The 6509-nt window shown below is 42.0% G+C and overlaps 1 non-coding gene across 1 annotated transcript; it reads left to right on the top strand.

Annotated features, from left to right (window-relative positions):
* The first annotated feature begins 1003 nt into the window (after nt 1-1003).
* TRNAC-ACA (transfer RNA cysteine (anticodon ACA)) lies at nt 1004-1076 on the top strand. Its single transcript has one exon. It is a non-coding gene; the product is annotated as a tRNA-Cys (tRNA).
* The last annotated feature ends 5433 nt before the right edge of the window (nt 1077-6509 follow it).

The following is a 6509-nucleotide window of genomic DNA, read 5'->3' as shown; positions in this document are numbered from 1 at the left end:
AATGGTTGCCAGCATTATATTGATATGTTCTCCAAATACAGCAACTTGATTTGGGCCTTGAAAGAGCCCCATGGGGCTCATTTGTTTATACTCTCCTGGATTGGAGGTGGGAGAGTTGAAACTCTGGTGTCCACAGTGCTGAATTGGAAACCAGGGCCCCTACTGCTTGGCCATGCTACCTGAGCAAGTTAATGAGTCCTTCTAAGCCTCAGTTTCTTCACCTGCAAAGTAGAGATGATAATGACAATGCCTGCATCATTATTATTCACAGGGCTGTGAAGAGTTTAAACGAAGTAACAGTGCCTGGCCCAGAGTCAGTGTCCGAAAACTTCTGAATCCTATGATTATTGCTCTTGTTGTTATCATTACAGCTATTAGTAGCAGAGCTAGAGGGACCTCAGATCCTCAAATTCAGGGGTTCCCTACTCAGTGTTCCATGGATCACCCTCTCCTAAGGAATCTGTTGCGGGGGTTCAGGAGAGTGTTCTGTGAACATCTGGAAATGGAGTACAAAATTCTCTACGTTTGCCCATTTTTCTGAGTAGGAGAACCTTAGCTTTTAACCACTTAAAGATGGGAAACTGAGTCCAGAGAGAGCAGGGGCCTTGCTCCAAGTCTCTCACTTCATTCATTCATTCATTCATTCACTCCTCATTTCTTCAACCAAGCACCAAAGATTTCTCGAGGGCCCACTGTGTGCCAGGATCCAGAGACGAACCAGTCACATCCTAGTCTCTACCCCTTACCTCCCACCCCAAGGCATCTCCTCCTCACTTTGTAAAGTTTTCGTGCTTTTATTCTGATTCCTTTGCTACCCACGATGCCCTGGTGGGTAGTTACTTCATCGAGTAAGTCTAAATTCTTGCCCTAGTTGAATGCCTTGCTGGTAGTTTTACTTGAAGCCTTTACTTCCCTTCTCCGAGCCTCGGTTTCCCAACCTGTAAAAAGGGGGTAACCCCTGCTGCCCAGAGTTGTAAGAATGAAGTGAAACAGATTTGTGACTTCCCTGGTGGTCCAGTGGTTAAGACTCCATGCTCACAATGCAGGGGGCCCAGGTTTGATCCCTGGTCAGGGAACTAGATCCCACATGATGCAACTAAGAGCCCACATGCCACAACTAAAAAAATCCCCATGCTGCAATGAAGATCCCGCACACAGCAATGAAGATCCCATGTGCCGCAACTAAGAACAGTGCCTGATGCACAGCAGACACCCAGTAAACCTTAGGAAGAGTTAATGTTATTATTAGGAACTCACAAGAGGCCTCTCTAATTAGGGTGAAATACGTCTGGGAGAAAAGGGAAAACATGTTAGGGGGGTTGAAAATCTTTCTGAGCAGTACAAAATAGCAGGCATTTTGACCTCATTATATCCCTTTGCCCTCCTAATAAACGTGTTGAGGTAGGTATGATTCTATTCCCTGCCCATTTAACAGACGTGGAGACTGAGACTTGGTGAGGCGGAACGACAGCTAAGAAGGAGGAGAGCTGGGACTTGACAACATTCATGTGCCTCACATGTCCCACCCCAAACCCTGCCCCAGACAGATGCAGGCAGGTTGCCAGCTCCCAGTGCCAGGGGAGCCCCGCTCCAAACCATCTGCTCTCCAGAGTCTGACTGTTCTCCTCCCCGGCCCCCCTGCCTGGTGCAGGAGGAGGCTTGGATTTCCTGCAGAGGTCACAGCAGGATTGTTTTCTTGGTGCTCTAGAAGTAAGGCCTTTCAACTCATCTCTGCTGCACAGGGATTTCCTGGTTCTGTGCCTTGGACTGTTTCTGCTGCTTTAGACCCTTGCCCAGCTCCAGCCAACACCAGCATGATTCAATTTTGGACGTCAGACCAGAACTAATAAATGCATTAATTCATTAATTCATGAGACATTCCACCTGCTATGTGCCACACACTGGGAGTACAAAACAGACACAGGCCCTACTGCAGAGAACCTGAATATTCACATGAAGGACACACAGAACCAAGAAATAACATACAGTGTGATCAGTGCAGAGATGGGAGTATAACCTGGCTCTGTGAGAGCCCAGAAGAGGCACCAGATCCAGCCTGAGAGTGGGAGGGGATCTAGGAAGGCTTCCCTGAGGAGGTGACCTCTGAGCTGATTAGCAGGAGTTCAACTTAGTGCTTCATCAATTTCTCATTTTGTAGATGGAGAAATGGATCCAGGGAGAATTATTTAGCTCATTCATTCATTGAAGCAAGCAAACATTTCCCTAGTATCTACATTTCTCCAATATCAGGCCCTGAGCCTGAGGATACAGAGGTATAAGGAAACAGCCCTGCTAGATGGAAGGGTACAGAAAAGCCCCAAGCAGCCAGAGGAACTCACCCTTGGCCCATGGGCGCCTTTGGTTTTTGTGTGTGTGTGTGTGTTTTTTTTCTTTTACCTTTTTGAAGTCAGGGTTATTACAGTATGCTTCACATAGAGTAAAAGTCTCCCTTTTTAGTGTATAGTCCCATGAGTTTTGACAAATCCATACAGTCCTGTAACCATCATAATGGAGGCCTAGAACACCATTTGTATCTCATGCTCAACCCACTTCCTGAGCCCAAGCTTTCCCCCTTATTCACTGTGGGACCTGAGGCAGGTCTTCCCCTCCCTGAACCTCAGTTTCTTATCTATAAAATAGGGACCATCATGTCTGTCTTATAAAAGCGATGTGAGGAGGCCAAGCACAGAGTAAGCACTCAATAAAAAATACCAACTCTTAGTGGATGTCCCTTTTTCATTCTGTTTCTGTGGTCTCTCTCTCTCTCTCCGTGTCTCCCTCTCTCCCTCTCTCTCTCACTCACACACACACACACACACACACACACAAAGACATTTTTGAAGCCTCTCGTTTCTCAGAGAGGTTTTATTTATAGGCCGCTCCTCATTGTGAACGTGAAAAGGAGAAAGCCCAGGCCCTCCGTAGACCTTTCATGTGTAAATCAGCCCGGGCCAGGAGCACCGGGGTCACCAGGAGGAGGATTTCACTCTTAATTACTTCTAGAGAAAGCGGGCGGGAGGGAGGCCGGGCACAGGCTCCACCCACGTGGGAGGGAGGCCTCGCCGGCAGCCCTGGGCCCGCTGAGTCCGGGCCCCTCGCCGCCCAGCGCGGGTTGCCAGACTCTCCCAGGCCCGGGCCCGGCGGGCCTGGGGCTGCACCAAGGCAGAGGCGCAGGTGCCCCTGGGGAGCTGGACCCCAAGTGGGTTTCTTTGAAGGCAAGTTTGGACGTGGAAAGAGGGCGCACAATTTGGCAGAGTGGGTGGTAGGGAGGGGATGGTCTGCAAAAGGGCAGTGGAGGTCCTAATTTGAAAAAAAAAATTTTTTTTTTAAGGTCTTTTATTCATTCTTTCTTTTCCGGTGTAAAAATAACCTGCTCTAGAAAAGGAGTATGGAAGTATTCTCACCAGGCCTTCAACATTGTTAACCTCAGGGAATGAATTTGGACGTGAGGAGAAGGACATTATTAACATTTTTTCTAACACATTTCTTTATTTTTGACTTAGTACAATGACTATGTATTGCCTTTTGTAATTAAAAAAAAGGTACTTTTCATAATATCTGTGATACTGTTTTCTGATTAGAAAAGAAATTTATATTCTGCGTAAAACACAAATAAAACTACCCATGATCTCACCCAAAGAAAGTCACTTTTAATATTTAGGTATATAGCCTTTGATGATTTATTTCTGCACAAAGTTTTTCGGTTTTATTTTTGTTTATTTTGCATACTTATACTGCACACTTTTGGCACTACTTAACATATGGAGGTTTTCTTCCATTTGTCTTTTCTCTTCATGTGTTTCAAATACATATAGTATATATATTTAAATTTGTATAAATATATATGTATATAAACAGACGTATATTCATATAATGTATATTTCATATTTTATAAATCCATTATATATTATACATTATATAAATACATTATATATTTATATAATATTTAAATATTATAAATGTATATATCTATTTATGTTGCTGGATGGCAATATCTTATATCTTTTTTTTTAATACCTTATATCTTGAAATTTAAAATACACAAACCATTGGGCCTCAGCAATTCCATATCTAAAATTCTATTCTGGGACTTCCCTGGTGGCGCAGTGGTTAAGAATCCACCTGCCAATGCAGGGATACGGGTTCGAGCCCTGGTCCGGGAAGATCCCACATGCCGCGGAGCAACTAGGCCTGTGCGCCACAACTACTGAAGCCCGCGCACCTAGAGCCCGTGCTCCGCAACAAGAGAAGGCACCATAATGAGGAGCCCGTGCACCGCAACGAAGAGTAGACCCCGCTCCTCGCAACTAGAGAAAGTCGGCGCACAGCAACAAAGACCCAACACAGCCAAAAACAAATAAATAAATAAATTTATTTTAAATAAATAAATAAAATAAAATAAAATTCTATTCTACAGAGAATTCTCTGGCAGTCCAGTGGTTGGGACGCCGCACTTTCACTGCCAAGGACGAGGGTTCGATCCCTGGTTGGGGAACTAAGATCCCACAGGCCACACGGTGTGGCCAAAAAATAATAAAATAAAATAAAATAAAATTCTATCTACAGATATAGTCACACGAATGGGAAAAAGTTAAATAGTATAAACAAATATGTTCATTGCAGCAGTGTTTATAAAAGCAAAAGCTAGCAACACCCTTGATGTTCATCATCAACCTTGATGGTCATCAGTCAGGATTAATTAAATAAATTATAATGTCACATTACAGTGGAATGTTTTGTAGTCATTGCAATAGAATATCATACATGCAAAGATACCCAAAAATCTATACTGCATTGAATAACAAAGCACGTTTCAGAATCATTTATATTGTGTGAATCTCTCTCTATATATATATATATTTTAATGGATAATCATATCTAAGTATACATGCACAGAAAATTTCTGGAAGAACACACATGAAACTGGTAACAGTTACTTTTGGGGAAAGAGACTAAGGGATAAAGAGAGGTCCAAGAACTTTTACTTTCACCTGATACTTTTGTGTACTGATTGAATTTTTCTTTTAATGTGACACGTTATATTTATAATTTTAAACTAGTTGACAAAAATGTAGTTTAGCTATATATAATTCTAATATATGTTCATTAAAGAAAGTATAATATTCATTAAGTAAACACAAAGTTAATTAAAGAAATACAATGTTGATTAAAGAAAATATAATCCCCTATACCATCCAAAGACAACCACTGTTAACATTTTGGTTTATTTCCTTATAGTTTTCTTTCTAAAGTTTTTTTTTTTTAACTCTGAAAAATGTACTAGCGGAAAAATATACACAAAGGATATATTTGTAGAAAAGTTAGGAAATAAATACCACTCAAACACTACTATTCAGAAATAACTACTGTTTACATTTTAGTGTATAAACTTTGAATGCTTCCCTGCAGCATTTTCTTTGGGGAGTTGATTTTGTTTTTTTCAACACCATTCTTTCTATATATGTAAATTTGTATTTTCCCTTTATTCATTAGCTTATTTTTATATGCTTTTCTATGTTATTATAAACGACTTGCAAATATAGTTGTTTAATTTTGTTTACTCCCCTTCCTCTAGCCACGGAGCTTGCGGGATTTTAGTTCCTCGACCAGGGATTGAACCCCAGCCCACGGCAGTGAAAGCGCGGAGTCCTAACCACTGGACCACCAGGGAATTCCCTATAATTTTAATAGTTACAAAATATCCTTCACTCAAACATTCCCCTCTTAAAGATGGCTAAGTTGTTTCCAAGTTTTTGTGATTATAAACAACTCAGATGAGCACTTTATACTTACATTTTTTCTTCTATGTCAAATAATGTCCTTGTATCTCAGCAGCGGAGTTATTGGGCTAAAGGCAATATTCATTTTTCAGGCACTTTAAAAGCATTGTCCAGGGACTTCCCTGGTGGTCCAATGGATAAGACTCCGCAATCCCAGTGCAGGGGGCCCAGGTTCCATCACTGGTCGGGGAACTAGATCCCGCATGCATGCTGCAACTAAGAAGCCCGCATGCTGCATCTAAGACCTGGTGAAGCCAAAATAAATAAATAAATATTAAAAAAAAAAAAAAGCATTGTCCAATATTTCTCAAGTGTTACCCTTCCTTACATCACCACCCACAATCTCTGAAATGTCCTGTCTGTTTCACTCTGTATGAAGGGCACAGGCGTTCTGGAGCCAGGGATGGTTCAGCTTGGTAAGATTGGATGTGAACACCTGGAATTTAAATATATATCTCTGCCTGTCTGCTGCCAGCTAGCTCCTTTCTTTCTCTTCTCTAACATTGCAGCAGCCACTACCAATTACTAAGTGTTTACTTTGTGCTTTGCACTGTACACACATTATCTCATTTACTTCTTACAAGAACCCTATGAAGTGGGTGGTCTTACCATCCCCATTTTACAGATGAGGAAACTGAGGCTTAGAGAGGTGTCATTCCCAAGGTCATGTAGCTGGTAAGTGGTTCAGCTGAGGTTTGAACCAGGTAATCTGCTTCCCTTTGTGTGAAT

The sequence above is a fragment of the Eschrichtius robustus genome, chromosome 14 (assembly GCF_028021215.1).
Source record: "Eschrichtius robustus isolate mEscRob2 chromosome 14, mEscRob2.pri, whole genome shotgun sequence".
Classification (NCBI taxonomy): Eukaryota; Metazoa; Chordata; class Mammalia; order Artiodactyla; family Eschrichtiidae; genus Eschrichtius; species Eschrichtius robustus.
The sequence above is the reverse complement of the archived record's forward strand: the minus strand, read 5'-3'. Positions and strand labels throughout refer to the sequence as shown.